Source organism: Narcine bancroftii, chromosome 4, assembly GCF_036971445.1.
Source record: "Narcine bancroftii isolate sNarBan1 chromosome 4, sNarBan1.hap1, whole genome shotgun sequence".
Taxonomy (NCBI): domain Eukaryota; kingdom Metazoa; phylum Chordata; class Chondrichthyes; order Torpediniformes; family Narcinidae; genus Narcine; species Narcine bancroftii.
The window spans coordinates 261,944,324-261,966,442 of NC_091472.1; the positions used below are offsets into that span (position 1 = coordinate 261,944,324).

A 22,119-nucleotide genomic window follows, 5' to 3' on the forward strand; every position below is an offset into this window, starting at 1 on the left:
AATGAAGTGAATCCATTAAGATCTGAAAATAGGTTGCTATCAGACTCCTGAACAAATTCATATCAGTAAATTAATGTTAACTATGCTCCCTTCAAACAGATCTCTTTCTGTAACTCTGACCGTTTAATACACAGTACTTATTTATGGGTTGACGTGCTAGAGAGTACACAAAATAAACTTCAATACATGTGACTTCAAGCTTAAATTTGAACTTGAAACTTAATTTGAATTGAGTCAATTATGTGCAAGAGCATTGAGAAAGGTCATTCTTAGCCAAAAAACAAAAATAAAACATGCTGGAAATACTTAGTGGATCAGATAGCATCTCCGGGGAGAGAGAACCAAAGTTAACATTTCAGGTTGAGATCATTCATCAGCGCATTTACTCTTATTGATTTGAGACATCAACTCTGGTGTTCTTTAGATATCGGCTTCCTGGCCATAGGTGGCATGTATTTCAGATTTCTACCATCTGCAGATTTTTGCTTCTGGATTAGTGTTAAAAAATGAATGTTTCTGTATGTTTTGGACAATGAAAGAGCATTAACAATTATAAAATGTCTTAAAAAATTACATAAAAGGAAAAATTCTAAAACACAACAAAGTAAAACAATACATATAACAAATTTAAATGTGCTAATCCCTAACAGAGTGCCTTAAAGTCTTTCCCCTCCACTGAACTGAGTAAGAAGCTCTGTCTGAGACAGATCTTATTGCTGTGGGATGATTATGTGGATTCCTGGTGTAAACAGTGGGGAATGAAAGAAGCATTGCATTCCCATGCTGATACACGAGTGTCGGAGCACATTTGGTAAACAGCAGTCAACTGCTGCTGGGATCTTTGGGATATCCACTTTTCCATATGCACAGTGGAATCCCAAGATGTTGAAAGTTATGTGGAAAATGATCAGCAATTATGATGCCATTGCTTCCTTTTAAACTCTGGCTTTGCCTCTGCTCAGTTGTTATAACCTGTGCAAAATTTCAGTAATGAAGCATTTGATAAATAATCATGGATGCTCAGTTCATTTGACAGCCCTTTTAACATAGAAGGAGTACTAAGATATACAAGGTCAACCTCAGCTGACTCGGCGATCCACAGGTTAAGTGTTGGTCAGTGACAAAATGGTTCAAATCTAAAGTACAGCACACATAATTGATCTCAATATCCCTCAGGTTTCTGAGTATAGTCAGAGAAGATTACTTGCTTTCAAAAATGGGAGATTTTTGTTCCATCTTATGGAATTGAAAGAAGCCATTTGGCTGAATGAGTCCATCTCAGAATCAGAATTTATTATCATTAACAAATCAGAAAATTTGTGTTATGCTGCAGCATCGCATGACATTGCTCTAACTTAAATACCAAAATAAATAAAGAGTGTAAGAAAAGAGGAAAAAGTGAAATTGTGTCTGAGGTTCATTGTCCACTCAGAAACCTGATGGCAGAGGGGAAGAAGCTGTCCTGGTGTTCATCTTTAGGCTCTTGTACCTTTTTTCTCGATGGTAGCAGCGTGAAGAGGGCATGGCTTGGGTGATAAATTTCCTTGAGGATACAGTCTGTTGTCTTAAGTCATAATCTCTTGTAGATGTCGTTGATGGAGAAAAGACTGGTGTTCATAATGTCTCTGGCCAAGTGAACAACTCTGGAGTTTTTTTTCGTGTCCTGGGCGTTGGCACCTCCGTACCAGAGAATGATGCAACCAGACAAAATAATCTCCATGGTACACCTGTTTAAATTTGAGAGCCTTTGGTGACTGCTCACGAAGTATAGCCACTGGTGATCCTTCTTCATGATAACATTGACGTGGAGTCCCCAGAACAGATCCTCAGAGATGTTGACACAGGAAATTGCTGTTCTTATTCCTTCATTAGTTTTCCCGATGATCTGTTTTTTTTCCACATATCTATTCTTCATATTTAACCACTTAGCTTTCCACTAGGGACTATTTGGAATGGCCAGTTTACCAAAATAGCAATTGACCTTGGGATGTGTGAAGAAATCTGGATAAACATGGAAGAAACCCAGACATTCACAGAAGAACATGAAAATTTCATACAGACTGTATCAGAGGCCAGGATTGAACCCAAAGCTGTGAGGCATCACAATTTTTAGATGTACCACGATGCCTCCAGGTGACACTTGGAAGGGACTCCCACAATGAACGTAATCACAATTAGAAAATGATGATATACATCTACCTCAGGGAATTTGGATGGTGATTTTCCTACTTCTCTTATCCATTTTGGTAGTAAGGATCAAGGCTCAGGAGGTACTGCAGTATATTTTGTTGATGGGACACAGTGCATAAACGTCCCCCATTGGTGGAGGAAGTAAATATTTAGAATGTTAAATAGCATGTGATCAAGTGGGCTGCATTTTATTTCTGGATAGTACGAAACTTCCTAAACATTGAAGCTATAATCATCAAAATTGAGATTCAAGAGGGTGCTGAAGGCAAGAAGGGCTCCCAAAGGACCTTGGATGTTGAAGGCTTCTTGATCATATCAGAAGGTTGGACCTGGAGTATGGGCAGCCAATGGTTTGAAAAGGAATCTCTGCAGATGCAGAGGCACACTGGAGGTGAATCCATGGATACAGTGACTCTGAAGGGACTCTGCTCCTATTTCTCTTATTGTTCAGGCCAAGAGACAATACTCATGGCAATTCATTGTTTCCCTTAAGACAGCCAAAATGAAGTAAATCATGTATAAATACATTTTATGCATTATTACATGACAATAAAAGGAACCTTGAACCTTGTAAATGGTGGAAGGGCTTTCAGGAGACAGGCAGTGATTCACTTGCTATAGGATCTGATTTAATTGTCACTGCATTTGTGAAGCATCCGTCAAAATCTCAACATGATCCATACATACTTTAGTCAAAAATTTACTTCTGAAATGTAACCATGTTTTCATCAAGGAAGAAAATATCAGTATGGATATCATCTATGAAAATTTATCACAGAGAAGAGTTCACGAACAGAGAGATTGATTGCTTTTGTTAAGGTTTCTCAAATATTATTTGCTCACTGTTTTCTGCACCTGAGAATTGGTTTGAGTGAAATGAGGGGCCCACATGCAGTGGGTAGTCTAACAACACTACATATTCAATGGTAATGAAAAAAGATAGAAAGGAATGGGGGCATTAAAAAAAAAAGGCTATGTTGGGCAATTTCTTTTCATGTTTTCTTGAACATAGAACATGACAGCACAATGCAGGTGCACCGGCCCTCGATGTTGTACTGCCCTAAATGCAATAAATAATTAAAAAATAGATTGATGTATAAACCCTTCCAATCTTGTATCCCTCTATTTTACTTTCATCTATGTGCCTGCCAAAGAGTCTCTTACATTTCCCTAATGTTTCAGCCTCCACCACTATCCCTGGCAAGGGATTCCCTGCTCCCACAAATCTCTGTATTTTTTTTTACCCCTGATGTCTCCCCTAAACTTTCCTCCCATCACTTTGTAAATATGTTCCTGGTGTTTGCTATTCCTGCCCTTGCAGTCCACATTTTTTATGCCTCTCAAATTCTTGTAGACCCCTATTAAGTCTCCTCTCATCCTTGCTTTGTTCCAAAGAGAAAAGTCCCAAGTCTGCTAACCTTGCCTCATAAGACATATTTTCTAATCCAGGCAACATTCTGGTAAAAGTAAAAGACAATAATCATTGACCTGCTGAGCTTCTCCACCATTGTGAGTTTTCAGCTATATAAAGGATACTGTTTGACGTGCCATGTTTCTCTTGCATTATGTTTTCACTGCCACTGAGACATCAACCATTCAAATTCACCACTCCCATCTCCAACTCTAATCTTACTTCCTCTGAACGCTCTGCCCTCCACTCTCTTCGCAACATTTCCAACCTTGCCATTAAACCCAGATAAGAGTGGTGCTGTTGTGGTCTGGTGCACTGGCCTCTATCTTGTGGAGATAGCAATCTTAGACACCACACACAAGACCCCACCATGGCACATTAAGCCACTATCTCCAACACTATCTCCAGCCTCATCACCTCTGTTCACCTCCATCTCATGATCGCCAACCTCATCGTCTCCCATCCCCACACTTCTCGTTTCTACATTCCAATCAAGATACACAAAGCCAATCATCCAGTTTGATCCATTGTTTCTGCTTGCTCTTGTCCCATCAAATTAGTTTAATTGACTATCTCCCCTTGTCCAATCCATCTCCACCTACATCTATGTGCCCTCCATCTCTTCAATTACTTCAGATTCCCCAAATTGGACTGCCTCATCTTCACAATGGATATCCAATACCTTTATACTTCCATCCCCCATACAGGAGGTCCTAAAGCACTTTGCTTCTTTCTGGACCAAAGACCCGACCAGTCACCCTCTACCACCACTCTCCTCTGCCTGGCAGGACTTGTCTTCACTTTAAACAACTTGTCCTTTAACTCATCTCACTTCCTCTAAATCAAGAGTAGCCATGGGTACTCCAGCTATGCCTGCCTGTTTGTGGGCTTTGTGGAGAAATCCATGCTGTAAGCCTACAGAGGCAAGATCCCTCAACTCTTCCTCTGGTATATCGATGACTACATCGGGGCTGCCTCATGCACACATGATTAACTTGTCAACTTCATCCACTTTGCGGTCAACTTCCACCCGGATCTCAAACTCACCTGGTCCATCTCCGATAACACTCCCCTTCCTGGATTTCTCTGTCTCTGTCATGGGAGACAAGCTTTCCACTGACATTTTTTTTTTAAATATAAAAACAGTCACACTAACTCCCACAAATACCTTGACTCTACACATCCTCAGACCCTGTACCTTGCAAGGATTCTATCCCTTTTCTCAATTTCTCTGTCTCCGCTGCATCTGTTCACAAGAGGAGGTCTTCCAGTCCAGTTCTTCCAAAATGTCTGCCTTCTTCCAAACACGTGGTTTCCCCTCCACCATCATAAACTCAGCCCTCATTCTCATCTCCTCCATTTCCCACTCATCTTCCTTACCCCCCTCTGCCCTCAGATGCAACAAACATTTAATCCCCTTTATCCTCACCTACCACCCCATCAGCCACCGCATCCAGCACATTATCCTCTGAAATTTCTGGCACTTACAACAGGATCCCACTACCGGACATATCTTACCCTTTCTTCCCCTTTTTGCCTTCCATAGGGACCACTCCCTTGTGCACTCATCCCTCCCCACCAATTGCCCTTACGGCACCTTCCCCTGTGGCCACAGGAGTTGCCATACTTGTGCCCACACTTCCTCCCTCACCACAGTCTAGGGCCCCAAATAGGTCTTTCAAGTGAAGCAATTCTTCACTTGTGTACTGCAGGGCTGATTTACTGCATCCACTGCTCCCTTTGTGGCCTTCTCTGCATTGGAGAGACTGAGTGCAGATTGGGAAATCGCTTCGCTAAGCACCTTCCACACCAGTGACAGGGACCTCCCAGTAGCAAACCATTTCAGTTCTGTGTCACACTCCCACATTCACATGCCTGTCCATGGCTTCATGTCCTGCCCCACTGAGACCACCCACAAATTGGAGGAACTCTCTAGCCAGATGGCATTAACATAGACTTTTCCAGTTTCTGGTAACCTGCTCTTCTCTTTCCCCTTTCAAGTTTTCCTCTCTTCACTTAGCCATCTCTCTTCCCCTTGATCGCTGCTGTCCCCTCCCTCCCTCCCTTCTCCACCTATCACCCCCTATCTTTGTGACCACATCTCCCCTCCAACTCTTTTGCTCAGACACCTGCTGATATTTTTCTATACCTTGATGAAACTTGAAACGTCGGTTATATATTTTTACTTTTGCAATACAATTCCATTGTTTTACCTACTGAGTTTCTCCAGCATTGTGTATTTTTAACATCCTGGTAAATCTCTCACAGCTTCCACATCCTTCCTGTAATGAAGTGATCAGAAATGAATTCAATACTCTAAGTGTGGTCTCTCCAGAGATTTGTAGAGTTGCAACATGATCTCTTGACTATTGAACTCAATCCCCTTTCTGTCACTTTGACGGTGAGAATTGTTTATGAGGAATGAATACACAAAATATTGGTTCTTTTACATTACAGTCGGCAGTTGTGGATTTCACTGGCAAAGTCATCCTTATTTCCCTGGACAAGGTCTCGGTGCCTGAAGTGACACAGAGTACAGAAACAGTGAAGCACCAAATTTTGAAAAAAGTAAATTGCAAATGGTGAAATTCTGAAATAAAATAGAAAATACCAGAAGCATTCAACAGGCCAGGCAGAAATTTTGAAAGAAAAGCAAGTAGAAATTAAAGAAGTTTGAATTTAAATAAAAATCTTTTAATTTCATAATCACTAATAATGATGAAAGCATACCAACTGCCACAAAAACATGAACTAATGGCCTTTGATCAATAATCCATCTACTGAACTGGAACCCTATTAACATAGACATTATGCAACCATAATGTTTTGACTTTTGTTCAAATTGTTAAACAGGTCAGGGCTTTTGTTTTTAAAATACTTGCACTTTTAAGCACAATCAAGTTGGATTTGGATTAAGTTATCTGCAGGCAGCATTATTCTCCAATTTCACGGCGTGCACATACAATGATCAAATCATCCAATATATGTGTATTCCAATAGAAATGCAGATGGAAAAAGAATATATCTGATTATTGAATGAAAAGTAAGGTCTTTTTTAAAAAAAAGCACTGAAGGCATCAAGAGAAGATGGAGGAGGAAACACATTATGTGAATTTTAATTATCTATTAAAATTTTCAAGCATGATTGATTTTGAGATAGTTTAAAATTGTTATCTTTCATACTTTGTAAGATTTCATGTTTCCTGGAGGCTCAACTGTTCACATTGATCTTTGTCTATTGATTACTTTTTAAAAAATCCTTTAAAGACTGAAGCTCTAATACAGGGTGGGCAACCTTGTTCCATGTGTGGGCCAGATGGTGTGTTAGTGGTTGAACGGCGGGCTGCACTGATGCTACCATAAAAGAAATAAATACTAAAACACAGATATTATGTAATTTAAGTTTTCAACTGTCTCTGCTTGAAGTACGTAATGTATAATGTATCAACTGACAGTAATTATTGAAAAATAATCAACAGAAAATTTCAAGCAATATAATAGCTATTTTATATAATTTTTCCCTGTAACTCAGTTCCTCAAGTCCCAGCAGTATCCTAGTGAGTCTATTTTATACCCTTTCAATTTTATTGATATCTTTTCTGTAGTTTGGTGACCAAAATGGCATATACTACTCCAAATTTGACCTCACATATGTATTATAAAACTTGACCATAACATGCAATTCCTATACTCAGTATTTTAATTTAGGAAGTCTATTGTGACAAAAGATTTTTCTGTGACCCTATCTACCGGTGATGCTACTTTCAGGAAATTATGTATCTGTATTCCCAGACCTCTCTGTTCCACTGTACTCCTCAGTGCTCTACCATTTACTGGGAATGCCCTACCATTTAGCATACATGTCCTACCTTAGTGAGCCCTCCCATACTTGTCAGCATTAAATTTCATCTTCCATTTTCCATCTGCTCCAGATCTTGCTGCAAGCTTTGAAACTCTTCCTTGCTGCCCACAACACCACCAATCTTTGTGTCATCTGCAAACTTGCTGATCCAATTGGCCACATAAAAACAATGTACCTTGCACCAATCCCTGAGGCACACCACTAGGCATAGGCCTCCTGTCAGATAGGCCATCATCTACTGTAACTATGTGGCTTCTCCCAAGAGTGTTGGTGATCAACCCAAGTTTATTTTTCCGCAGATGCCATCGGACCTGATCCCATTTTTCAGCTCTCTGTTCTTATTGCACAATTCCACATGCCACAATAGATCTATACTAACTATGCCACCTATTTCATAATCCTACATGCCTTTAGCTTTTTAAAAAAAAAATCTTTTTCTATTTCCATTGAATGATGAAGCTGAATTTATTTTCTTACTTTTCATACTGCTGTAGAAAATAGCAATGTTATATAATAGCAGCTTTATCTTTGTCTTTGGCTTGGCTTCGCGGACGAAGATTTATGGAGGGGGTAAAAAGTCCACGTCAGCTGCAGGCTCGTTTGTGGCTGACCAGTCCGATGGGGGACAGGCAGACACGATTGCAGCGGTTGCAAGGGAAAATTGGTTGGTTGGGGTTGGGTGTTGGGTTTTTCCTCCTTTGCCTTTTGTCAGTGAGGTGGGCTCTGCGGTCTTCTTCAAAGGAGGCTGCTGCCCGCCAAACTGTGAGGCGCCAAGATGCACGGTTTGAGGCGTTATCAGCCCACTGGCGGTGGTCAATGTGGCAGGCACTAAGAGATTTCTTTAGGCAGTCCTTGTACCTTTTCTTTGGTGCACCTCTGTCACGGTGGCCAGTGGAGAGCTCGCCATATAATACGATCTTGGGAAGGCGATGGTCCTCCATTCTGGAGACGTGACCCATCCAGCGCAGCTGGATCTTCAGCAGCGTGGACTCGATGCTGTTGACCTCTGCCATCTCGAGTACCTCGACGTTAGGGGTGTGAGCGCTCCAATGGATGTTGAGGATGGAGCGGAGACAACGCTGGTGGAAGCGTTCTAGGAGCCGTAGGTGGTGCCGGTAGAGGACCCATGATTCGGATCCGAACAGGAGTGTGGGTATGACAACGGCTCTGTATACGCTTATCTTTGTGAGGTTTTTCAGTTGGTTGTTTTTCCAGACTCTTTTGTGTAGTCTTCCAAAGGCGCTATTTGCCTTGGCGAGTCTGTTGTCTATCTCATTGTCGATCCTTGCATCTGATGAAATGGTGCAGCCGAGATAGGTAAACTGGTTGACCGTTTTGAGTTTTGTGTGCCCGATGGAGATGTGGGGGGGCTGGTAGTCATGGTGGGGAGCTGGCTGATGGAGGACCTCAGTTTTCTTCAGGCTGACTTCCAGGCCAAACATTTTGGCAGTTTCCGCAAAGCAGGACGTCAAGCGCTGAAGAGCTGGCTCTGAATGGGCAACTAAAGCGGCATCATCTGCAAAGAGTAGTTCACGGACAAGTTTCTCTTGTGTCTTGGTGTGAGCTTGCAGGCGCCTCAGATTGAAGAGACTGCCATCCGTGCGGTACCGGATGTAAACAGCGTCTTCAATGTTGGGGTCTTTCATGGCTTGGTTCAGCATCATGCTTTATACAGTCTGGAATATTGTACAAAACCTTCCACATCGAATGCCCAAATATTACACTAATAATGATCTGGGGGATCAATTATTGTGATGTACAACCATAATCAAGATAGTATTTGGAAGGACTACAGATGAATTTGTGCCCAATTATTAATTAAACTTTAATCATATATAATCAGCTTAACCATGATTTATGTTGAAATTTAATATCAAATCTCATCCTCCCTAATGCGAGAATGACATAGTTATACTATTTAAAAGGCAATAATAATGGTTTCTACTTGGCAATATTTTGGCTTTTTTCCTTCCAATTCTCTATGTTTGTGGTTTTCTTAAAGCAAATCCAAACTATTGGCTGACAACTGTAAACAATACTGTGAAAAATCCCTGCGATACATTTGAAATTAGCCATATCTCATTGTTCACTTTGTAAATGTAAGAGCTACTCAATGGTATTGATTGGTAGTTCAGCAATTTACAAACTATCATTTGAGGAGGAGGAATAGAAAGAGAAGCAAAAAAAAAACCCATTGCACATAAAAAAGGGAAAGATGAGAAGCAGAAGCTACTGGCAGTGCAGAGAACTACGACTGAAATAAAAAGCCAGCACAGTTAATCATTCATCGTTGACCTCAGTAGATTTGGTTTTAAAGAAAAGATGCAAATTAAATGTTCTCCTAGCTTTCTCTTGAAATGTCTGTGTATTTCCAATATTTTGCCATGTAGTGTTCCAGCTGTGTTGCAGAGTTAGGAGATTTCATATTATGTCAGGATTAGAAATAATGACTTTAGTTAAATAGCACATGATATCAATGCATGTACACATTGGATCCAAGAGGAACATGGACATTACCAGCAAAGCCCATTCCAAGTTTTCCATGGACTTAAATGGCTCATAGACCACAGGGACTGTTGTTTCGAGTCAATAACATTGTTGGGACTGGGATCACATGTATGCTGGTCTGGTACTCTTAGAATATATTCTTCAATGATTGACATCAATGAACTGGATGTTGAAGATAAGGAAGGAGGGAAACAGGGCAATGAGTGCTGATCACGACAATCCAGTAATTTAATCGTCAATGTAACCAACATTCAGTTTTAATTTCAGGATGGAGTTTGAGGGAACAATAATGTCATGGTTGTTTTGGGACTCTTCCTCCAGCAGCTGATCTTCCATTGACCATCAGAGGGTCATCGTAGCTGCTGTAATTACTCAAGGGCAAACATGCTCCAGACAGCCCCATTACTTGAAATGGGAACTGCTGGTTTTTAGAATTCCAACCACAGTAGAGATCACATATTGGAGTTGCATTTCTCATGTGATTTTCCAAATAATGAAAGATCGCATATTGGAGTTGCATTTCTCATGTGATTTTCCAAATAATGAAAGGAGACTGCCCATAACTGTAGAGAGTCCTAAATTCCTGAATTCGGACTGTGCACGATGCAAAACAATGATATGCTAGGAAGAAAATAACTCTATCCCTCACACCTTTTTCTAAATCCCTCTGCACCCCACCTGCCATCAACAACTGGCTTAAAACTAGCAAGTATACGGTTTTTAATGATGACGAATTTCTAAGATGTAAAGCTTAATTGCTATTAGATAAACATTGGATGCATCTCAGAATTAAACACAAGCAAATGAATAGATAGCAACCAGAAGGAATATGAAAGATTTGGAATTATTAATTAAATAAAATGCTTCTGAAATAATGTTGATTTAATTTCTGTTGGAAAGGAACCATTTAATCACAGTAAAATGGGAAATAAAATGCCCTTATGGCTTGCATCTATTCTTCAAGAACACGGGCAACAGATCAAGGCTAAACTAAATAGATTAATACAAATAATAACCCTCACATAAAACTGGAGATGAAGTAAATACCTTTACAACCCATCAGGTACAACTTTCTATAATTAAATCTTGGTGTTATATATTGCAACTTAATAAAAATGCCTGAGATTATCACGATGTGCATCTCCAAGGGATTTATGCTGATTTTCTCTTATTTAGCTTTTGAATCAGAGGAAAATACTATTTAGAGCTGTAATCAATATATTTTCTGGGGTTGGTTCAATGTGTGATTGTTAGATTGAATTATCGATAGTAGGTGGTTGTTTTATTCATCCATGTTGTGATTAATTTACAATTTGTCTACATGCAAGCTTGACAATTTACATAACAGAAAATAATGTTGCTCAAAACCAAATTTCTAATGATAGATCTAATCACAAATAGAACTGTAATATTTTCCAAAATTACTTATTTGCAATCCACATTCAGTAAATAGTTAACAAAAGCATAAAATTTTATTGTTTATTTTAATCATTTGCATTTTATATCACAGCTTACTGAGAGTCCCCTTATTGCATCTTAGAGGATTCAATGATCTGTTATTGAAATCTGTATGTTAAATTCTCATTCTGATTTTGATGATAGATTTTATGAAATTAGAGCCAAACATGCAACTTTTATAACTTAAGTCAATAAACATTTCCTTCGCTTTGCAGTTTTTTTTTTAAGCAGGACATCACTCTTGGAGCAACACAGCAAAATGAGGGATCTTTCTTTGTCTAAATGATCCAACATGATAGGTAAGTGTCCATTTCTGGCATGATCACTTTGATTCCTCATACAGAAATGATTGTGAGTGTTGGAGAAATATTGCAGAGCCAGGTAACTTAAATCCAATGTAACAGGGAAGAAACAACTCTCCTTGAAAATGCATTAAAACTGAACTAAGCTCTATTTTCTCCATCAGATTGGAAGTAATGAATGGTAGGGACAAATTACAAGGCAATAATCATGTTTCTTGCTGCCACATATGATACATCAAAACTGTGAAAACCCAGCTTGATTACTTTGTAACTGCCATCTGATGCCAGACATGAGATTGCAACCTTCAAATAACTCACAATACATCTATTCCCTTCATAGGTGTATAAACATTGCAGTTCAAGAAGGTAACCTCAATCCGATATTGTCTGTTGGGAAGTGGAGCAATTCATGAAGCGCTCTGACGGACAGTGCATTCTCATTAAAAGACAAAGAATGATAACCTCTACTAAAAGATTATCAGAGAGGAAATCCTGGAAATACTTACTGGGACACCTCTGGTGTGCCTTTCAACAGTGGAGTAAACCCAATGCACCAAACTTTCAGAATGCTGATAAGTTTAGACATTTCACAATGTTTTGATGAATGTCAACCAAATGTGTTGTGTCAAATAGCTCATTGTTTTACAGCAGGCAAACAGGATGAAGATGGTAGTGTGACAGATTATGTTGTGTTTGTATTTTATATAGATATGTTTTTAGGAGATAAATGGGGTAGATTTTTTTTATAGTCTAGGTCACATAAAAACACTAAACAGATCTTATTTAAAATACTGGAGCTCTACTCATGCCAGACAGACCGGCATCAAGAGACTTTGGAGAGTGCCCAAGAGACTTCACTAATGCATTGTTGTTTACAAAAAGGCAACAGATGAAAGAACGCATCAGAGCCGCAGGCTGTCTGGAGTGAACTACTGTTCTAAGAGGCTCATGTGGTTTGTGCAAGCACAGAGAGAAAAATAGACTTTCTCTCTGTGAGAGAGAGAGAGAGAGAGAGAGAGAGAGAGAGAGAGAGAGAGAGAATTCTGCAGTTTTACAGTCAGCAGCAGCAGCTGGGACTGGACCAGGACAAGCTGGAAAGCTTGTGGAAAAACACCATTTGGAAAACGGGTTATAACTGCTTAGTTCAGCCTGGTCAAAGCCCTTATGGTTCATGCAAAAGGAGAGGACTGGCTGCCTAAGGTTTCACTTGAAATAAGATAAACAAAAAGGAACTTTGTGATGATCTGAAAGAAAGAGGTTATCATCTGGAGAACCCTGATGGGGCAAGTTTCTTCGGCAAGACACTGTAGTGTCTGGTCACAAGGAATCAGTTGTGGGACTCCAACAAACAACAAATCTCTCTTTGAAAACTAACAAGAACCTTCCTGAGTGGTAATCATTTACTTTTCAAGCACCAAAGCCTGGTGAAGTTCATAAATCTTAAATTCTGTGCACAATATGAGAATTGCTTGATACCAGTAAACTTGGAGGAATGAGAATTGAGAATGGACTGTGAATCAAAAAACTTTTCTAAACTTACACACACATTACATACACGTGCACTTAGAATTAGATGGGGTATATGTTAGGTAGTTAAGTTAATAGAGATACTGAGCACCCTTTCTAAACATGGCACCTAAATGTTAGGATGAAACTCATCAGAAAGCTCTCTTCTGCAAATGAAGACCTAGTTACGCACCAACAAAGATCATTCAGGAAAAGTTCTTTCACCCAGTTTTTGGTTAGAATATGGGATTTGAAGTTTAAATTTTATTAACATGGTAGAAGCAGAATCCAGCTAAATTTAAACCCATGCCACCCAATTACACCCAAATTAACTTACAAACCTGGTTTTGGTAGGTCCAACCAGAAGAATCCCACACAGGTCACGGGAAGAATGTACAAACTCCTTACAGACAGCACCGGATTCCAACCTGAGTTGCCGGTGCTGTAATAGCATTGCAAAAACCACTATGCTTACTGTGTTACCCACATTTCTGTGGGGAATATTTCAGGTGAAGTGGATTAGTCATATTAAAAGGATGTTATGTAATTATATCAGGTACAATAGAGTAGATGGATATGCAGGTAATATTTAATCATTGATTGGAACATAAATATTGGAAGAAACCAATTTTGTTTAACTTATTCATTCCTAGAACTTGGCAAGGTAGTATTCATTGACCATCCTGCATTGTTCCAGAACTGATCAACCATATTTGTAACTCAGTGGTGCATATAGGCCATGGCTGGTAAAAGATTTTCTTTCCTGATGTGGGGTGGGGGGGGGGGGGGAGTTAAGGACAATCACATTGATACATGATTGTGATCATTCATTTGTTCCAGATTTTGAATTTGCCAGCTGCAGGAGTTAAAAACTAAATTTGTCTATTGATTTAAGGTTCAAGATTCTTTCATTGTCATGAAATAAAACAGAAAATGTGATAATGCACAAAATTTCCTTTCGTCCAATGTTGCATTACAATACAGTAATTCACCATCAACAGAAATTTCCTAGCACCCTATACAGTCAGAGAAAGCAAAAAAGACCCACTAGAGTCACAGGTTCTTTTAAAATGCAGCACCTGGGTAGCCCTCCTGGGATCCAGATGTGATTACTGGGGCAAAGGTGCTTCCAGCACCTTTTAAACTGCAGGAGGGAAAATCGACCCATTAAATCGCCAACCCGGCAATTTAAGGGGGGATCCCGCTCCAGCATTGTTGTGGTATGTGCCATATCACATACTCATAGGAACTATTGGTAAGTCACCTCCACCCCCCCCCCCCCCCCCCCCCAACCAGCCTTCAGTCACCATCCCTATCAGGTGCCCCCCCCACCCGTTAGTCACCACCCACTGTCAATCACCACCCCCCAGTGAGTCACCCTCCATTCCATCAATCGAAACACACCTTGTCAATCGCGTGCCTCCCCCACTCAGCAACATCCTGCTGCCACAAACATCGAGCTGTCTCTGCAAACTGGATTGGCATATGCAGCAGCAGGTAGTGCCCCCCCACCTGCCCCACTGCTGCAACAACTCCTCTCCCCCCCCCCCAGCAGCAGTGACACCTCTCCCCCCCCTCCATGGCAGCAACCTCACTCCCCCAATTGTGGCCCACCTCTCTCCACCCACCCCCCTCCTGTGGCAGCGACCTCTTCCGCCTCACCCACCCAGACCCCGCGGCAGTGACTCCAATCGTGGCAGGCACTTTAGCCAGGGGTTTTCCTGTGATGCCAACACACAAGGCCTGATGTCACAGGAGTAACCAGGTCGGCCATTTTCATGTTCAAGTCGCTGGTGCACACGACCTAGTTTAATTTAACTGGGTTCCTTGACTACCTCTGAGGTAGGTCAGGGATCCGATTGGATTAGGATCATGCTGACCAAGTCAGACCCTTTCTAACTTCTGCGTAAGTGGAGCGCTAATCAGGAAAATTGAAAGGGACATGGATCAACCTCCAGCACTCCTGCAGCCTCCACAGCCTTCATACAAGCCATCGGCAACCCAAGCTCCAGATCCAAACCTCAGATGTGATCAGGAAGCCTTCCACGTCCTCTCGCACCTTCGTTCTGCTATCCAGTACTCCATCAGCATGCCTCACAACCTGGTGAGAGTCCCTTGACCACAGTTGCTAGCAGCCCACTACCTGCATGGGTTCCTCACCTCACCAACAGTCCACCGCCTGTGTGTTTTTCAGCCTCAAAGCTCCTCGCTGGTCCGCCACCTTGGTCATCTCCTCTGCTTCTCTTTCTCAATAGGGGGCTGGTATCCTGCGCCAGTCCTCTGCTTCACCAGTTTGGAACCCCTTGAGACAGCTGCCAAACATAGTCGCCTTCATCTTGGGCCCAGACCCTGTGGTCGCAGGATTTTAAAATAAACCACTGTCCATTTAATATCTGGGTGGAGAGAAGCAGTGAGGTTGGACCCCAAGGGCGAGTACACTCTCTCCACAACCCACTCTCTGTGGGTCAGCACCAGCCAAAAGTGCTGCCATTACAGCAGCAGCATTTTTAATGATTGAATCCAGAAACGATTATAGTACAACTCCAATTATCCAAAATGGTCAGGCCCACGGTTCAGATGCATATTTTTTTTTAGGAAACCCATCATTTAAAAAAAACAGCCCAGTAACAACAGCAAATCACTTACAACAGTGTAAATACAACAACAAATAACAAGGTCAGGCTTTTTAACCATTAAAATAACACTTAATTCTCACCAAAAAAAAAGCAGGCCACCACCGAGCACCGACACTTCCCCACCGACATCCCGCTCATTCTTGGGAGCCTGAGGTCCCTGCTGCTGCTGCCCGGGGGCCCGAATTCTGTGGCTGCCCCGCTGCGCAGGGCCCCAAGGTCCCCTGTCAGTTCAGCCCCGAAAAAAAATTCAGATAAATGAAGATTTCAGAAAATCCAATTTCCGATAATTGGAGTTATCTACCAACAGGCCTGATGACCTGCATCTCCCCTATTCAGTCTCAATTATTCCATGCAGCTGTGAGTCAGGAACACTCAGCCACTCATATAGCCCTGGAATCATATCACACAGAAACAGACCCATCAGAGCACAATGACTATCACCTGAGCGACACTATTTGATTCCCTAACTCTTGGTCAGTAACTTGTTCTTCTTTACATAAACTGTTCTATAGAATCACTCTTAACTTGAATAACACTGGATACATTTTTTTTCAAAAGGTTTGTTTCCCAAAAAGAAATTGGGGATTATGATAGATAACGTCAAGGTGAACACGAATATAATTTCAGATTTGCTGCATAAGATATGAAGTTAAATTAACTTTTATTGAATTTAGCATGTTTAATTGCATAATAATGCTGACATATTGCATTAGCTCAACTAACCTAAAAATGCTTTGCAGCTGATTTTCATTTCTACTCAGCATCTAATGCCTCTTGTGTCAGTGTCCAACATTGATAGATTCCAGTTGCCCCGATACTGCATGCAATACCCTGGTGAAACATTTCACCATGTTCATCACTGCCTGGTCCAGGATCAGCAGGGAAGAAGTCCAAGTGAAAATGCAGAAAATGAATCTTTAATGACGTGCTGCACCTCATGGTTTTGTATGCTTGAAGTAGATTTAAAATATGACAATAAATCACAAAAATGGGTTATATTTTTTTAAAAAGCAGAACGTGGTAGGAAAATTTTAAGGTGATTTTCGTGATAAGCATCCCAGAACCCATAAAATTTACCCAAAGGCGTTCAGGAAGCAAATTCTTTGCGATCTGTGCAATTAACACTAGCTGTCAAGAACAGGACTTTGCAGGATCTCAGAGTGCTGCCTCTGCACAGAAACATTGATGAGAACCTTGACCCCATGTAAAGGTTAGATTCATTCACCTTACTTGGGATCTCTTGTCAGGGAATGAGAACAATAGATTAGCGTTTAAGTTATCAGAATTGTGCATTAAAACTGTATCAAGTTAATTAATGAGAAGAACATCTGCTATTTATATTCAATTTGACCAAAGTGTGATGTTAGAATATTTAATCTAGTACTCTGAATTGCTTTGAATGTGAAAAAATACCAAACTTGCTAACAGTTAAGTGGGAATGTGTCAGTGGCTTTTCTCTGATATTTTACCACAAGATCAGATCCAATATTGATGACAAATCATTTCATGCATCATATACAATGCATTAGCTGTTGTTTTAAAATTGGTTTTGTGATGTATTTAAAAAAAAAATTAAGTAACAATACAGTAAGAGACCTTTCTGATCCACAAGCTCATGCCACCCAAATACACCAACTAACCTATGATTTTGGAGCGTGGGATGAAACCGGAATACCTGGAGGAAAGCCATGAAGGTCACAGGGAGAACATACAGACTCCTTCCAGACAGCGGTTGTTTCCAACCTGGGTCACTGGCATTGCACTAAGCTGTGCCACCTATTTCATAATCCTTCATGCAATATAGAAAGGAATCAAATGTTCATTTATATGCTCCCAACTGCATGAGAAGCAGGTTGGGCTGAGGAGATTGGCAAATGTTCTCTTCCCTTTGCTGCTGTAGATCAATAACTTGAAATAGAATATTAATTTTAATGCAGATTTTAATTTTAACAGTATGCCCTGTGCCTCTGGATGGGAAACACTTGACTTGCCTTGATTCCCCCTTTCCCGTGCCAGTAGCAGCAGCCTTTGGTCAATGCAAATGTGAAACGTGCCCAGTGATCAAAAACAGGAATAAACCTGCATCACACAGGCAGATACGTTGATGTTTGGCATATCACAGGATTTGAAAGGGAAATGTTAACAAAATGCTTGTGATTAGTCATTCCAGTTTTATTAATCCTTGGCATCAGAGAGAAATGTACTTGGCGTCCAATGTTGCTCAATGGCCAAGTACGTGTGTTGATTTATCCATTTGTGGGAATTCAATGTAACTAGCAATATCTGGATTTATTATTCATCCCTAAATGTCCTTTAATTGAAGAAACGATATTGAACTGGAGTCTAACAAGCGGCCAGACAGTGAGGAATGCAGATTTTCATGATGTTTCACTAAAAGTGCTCCACAACATTGGACTGCAGTTAAAGACAACTTATGAATGGGAAGAGCTGAGATTTCCCAAATTTTGCAGAGGGGGTACCAAATGGAGAGCATCTGTGAGGAAGACTGGCAGCAGGGAATACCTCCCATTCCCTTCCACATAGGGAAACTGAAGTTTGTATTTGTGGCTATGGAATTTTTTTAAACGTTCTGCAGTTTTTTTTTTGTACATTGGCACCTCCATTCCAGACAGTGATACATCTGTAGAAGTTTGCAAGTCTTTGGTGACATAACAAATCTCCTCATGAAGTTTAGCCACTGCTGAGCCATCTTCATGATTGCATCAACATGGAAGCCTGAGGACAAATTTTCAGAGATGTTAACACCTAAGACTTTGAGGTTCTTGACCCTCTCCACTGCTGATCCATCGATGAGAACTGATTTGTGTTCTCCTGATTTTTCCTCTCCTAAAGTCCACCATCAGTTCCTTAGTTTTGCTAACGTCGAGTGCAAGGTTGTTGTTGTGGTGCAACTCAACTAGCTCATCCATCTCCCTCCTGTCTGCTTCCTCTTTGCTCTCGATGATTCTGACGACCATGGAGTCATTGGCAAATATGTTGATGGCATTTGAATTGCACCTGGTCACACAGTCATGGGTGTATAGTGAGTAGAGCAGTGGGTTAAGCCCACATCCTTGAGGTGTTAATCATCAATGAGGAGGAGGCATTGTTTCCAATTTGTACTGACTGTGGTCTTCCGATGAGGAAGTCAAGGATCCAGTTACAGGGGAGGTGGGGGGCAGAGCCCCAGGTTATGGAGCTTGTTGTCTAGCACATAGGGTATGATGGTGTTGACAGTTGAGCGTAGTCAATGAAGTATTGCATAATGTACATGTTCAAGCCAAGACACCTTCATTTATTGTTCATACATGCTCGCACGATAAAGATGAGATAGTGTTTTTCCAGGTCCATGGAGCATATTTACATAAATATAAATTAAAATAGAAGTTGAAAACATTGAAATATTAAAATATTAAGACATATGCAGTAATAGTCCATGGTACACTATCCACATATGTTCTGGGAATTCAGGAGCCTGATGGCTTCGGGGAAAAGAATGTTGCCAATTTTGACACAAGGACCTGAATGCTATGGTACCTGTTACAAGACAGCAGAAGGGAGAACAGTTTACATGAGGGGTATGTGGAGTCATTCACAATGTCTCTTGTCTTTCGCCTGCATCAAGTGTTGTAGATGCTCTTCATGGTGGAAAGAGAGCCCCCAACGATGATTTCCGCTGACTTCACTATTCTCTGCAGGGTCTTGCAGTCTGAGGTGGTACAGTTTCCAAATCAGACGGTGAAGCAGTTGCACAGGATGCTCTCAATACATCCTCTGTAGAAGGTAGTGAGGATGGAGGGTGGGAGATTAACTTTCCTCAGCCTTTGCAGGAAGTCAAGGCGCTGCTAGGGTTTCTTGGCTATGGATGTGATGTTACGGGACCAGGAGAGATTCTCTGCCAAGTGCACTCCAAGGAACTTGATAGTCTTCACAACCTCTGTCAATTGTCAGCAGAGCGTGGTTCCCCCTGGACCGTCCTGAAGTTAACAACCATCTCTTTTGTTTTATTAACATTCAGATACAGTTTGCTGGCCTTGCACCTGTCCATTAGCGACTGTTCCTAATCTCTGTATGCTAACTTCTCATTCTTATAAATAAGGTCTATCACAGTTGCGTTGTCAGCGAACCTGATGATGTGGTTTGAGCTGTGTTTAACTGCATAGTTATAGGTCAGCAGAGTGAACAGAAGTGGACTAAGCACACAAACTAGGGACCGCCCCCCGTACTCAGTGTGATGATCTTGGAAGTGCTGTTACCAATCAGGACTGCTTTCGGTCTCCCCAACAGGAAGTCAAGAATCCAATTGCATTGGGAGGTATTTAGACCCAGCTGGCTTAACTTCCTTATCAAGTACTGAGGTATGATTGTGTTGAATGATGAATTGAAGTCGATAAACAGCAGTCGAACATACGGGTCTGTGATGGATGCTGTTTATGCTCATACACCATCATATTGAAGTGTTAGGAATAACGAGCACCCCCGAAGTTGTCAGCCAGAGAAGAGTAGAAGCATCTATTGATGTGCGGTCAGGCTTAATATAGACACACAACATGTGACCTGGCGTCATAACATCTGAAATGCGAATGATCTCATGACGTAGCTATGTTGAGTAGGCCAAGCCTTCTCAGTAGACCTGCGGGTTCAGCTAAATCACTAGGCCTCGTGGCTGTAATGGCTAATTGCCAGTAGATAGGAGGCTGTTGTGTCTAGCCGTCACAAGACAGGAGCTGTTAGTGCTGGTTCGGCCCACTCCCTCCAAGCTTACCGCTACACAGCTCCCCCCAGAACCAGCAGTAAGCGACCAACTGGCTCAGCGGTTCTGAACTAATGTGGACGCTATGCCGTAGAACCGTGCAGGGAGAGCGAAACTGACTTGCCATTTGTGGCGCCATGCTGGAGCATTGTGCATGAAAGCTGCTGGGGGAGGAAGTGATATTTAATGTACATGCGAACAGGGCTCAATCAAGTGGAAAGCCAAAAAACAATAGTTGACAACACGAATAAATTACATGTGAGACACTTAACCTTTGCAAAATGCAATCACTGGCAGTTGCAAAAAGTCAAAGTTGATTACAGATAATTACAGTCAAGGCAAATGAGAAATCCAGAACAGTATGAAACATTTGAGACACATTACTGAAACTGAATGTCCATGCTGTAAGCAGGTTTTTGATAATTGTAAGAGTCTATAGTGCTAAAGTCCAACGTCTGGTAGGAAAGAGTTAACTTTAGAAAGTCAAGGAGCAGCTAAAATCTACAATGACACTGGTAGGTGGTGCTCCACAGAATGACTGTCCATTGCTGCTTAAAGTCTGCTGGCTGGTTGTCCGGCCAGTAGGTGGTGCTGTGCTGAGCAGGAGACTGAAAAAGTTGTTGCAATCTGCCTTGTCAGCAGGAAAAGGTCTCATCAACAGGCGGCATTTTTAAATAAGTTTTAATTCCTGGTTATCAGAGTCTTCCATCGGTGGGGGGGTGGGGGGGTGGGGGGGCTAGCTGACTGCCCTCCAGATTGCGTAAACTTAACTCAGTGGAGTAAGTGGTTGTCCCCCGGATCGCGGGCTTTTTTTCTCAAGGAGGGGTTGATGGTCATTCCCGGATCGAGTGGTCTTCCTTGGGGGAGTAACTGATTGTCACATGGGGGCGGGGATTGGCTCGCCCTGAGTCACAGCTACTGAGATGCAAACCTCCCGAAATTTGAAGAGTCAAGTTTTGAAATTTAGTGCTGTCAGCTGCAGACAACTTCCTGATATATGACCACATCAGCGTGCTGGAGTTTGGAGTGTGTTAACATTTTGGAAAACTGATGCTCCAATGCTATACTACGCTGAGCAAATGCACACAGCCTTTTGATGTATGCAGGCAGTTTAAAATGTTACGGATATGTGTTTCCCTTAACATTGCAGCTAGTTAGCCCGACTTGCTACTCAGTTCGTAAGGCACAAAAAACAACAGTTTGGGTTTACTTCGGGTCACCAAAGTGGCGAGTAAGTTGTAAAATTGTATTTCAAATTTGTGGCGTTTAGAGTTTTTCCCAACAGTTACCTTCTACGACAACGTGCCCCTTTCTGTGTGTTCAATTGACCATAAAGGGAAAAGCGACTGGCCTCCTGATAATTTATTTGCTGACCTTTGATGTCACACTAATTGCTTTGCAGTCTTTCGTAGGTATGGTCGACTGGAGAATGTGCGATATTAAGGTCAGCTGGGTTAGGCAGTCCGTTGGCTTGTTTCTCTTTCTACGAGCAA

General features: G+C 41.4%; 1 protein-coding gene and 1 long non-coding RNA gene across 6 annotated transcripts in view; one reads left to right on the plus strand and one right to left on the minus strand.

Annotated features, from left to right (window-relative positions):
- The window catches only part of LOC138761905 (contactin-associated protein-like 5), an 857,011-nt gene that overhangs the window by 633,011 nt on the left and 201,881 nt on the right, over positions 1–22,119 (minus strand). The window lies entirely within an intron of this gene.
- Positions 1–22,119, plus strand: part of LOC138761908 (uncharacterized) — a 230,101-nt gene that overhangs the window by 145,004 nt on the left and 62,978 nt on the right. The window contains exon 2 of the long non-coding RNA XR_011356607.1: positions 11,645–11,728. This is a non-coding gene — a long non-coding RNA (uncharacterized lncRNA). The remainder of the gene's footprint in view (positions 1–11,644; positions 11,729–22,119) is intronic.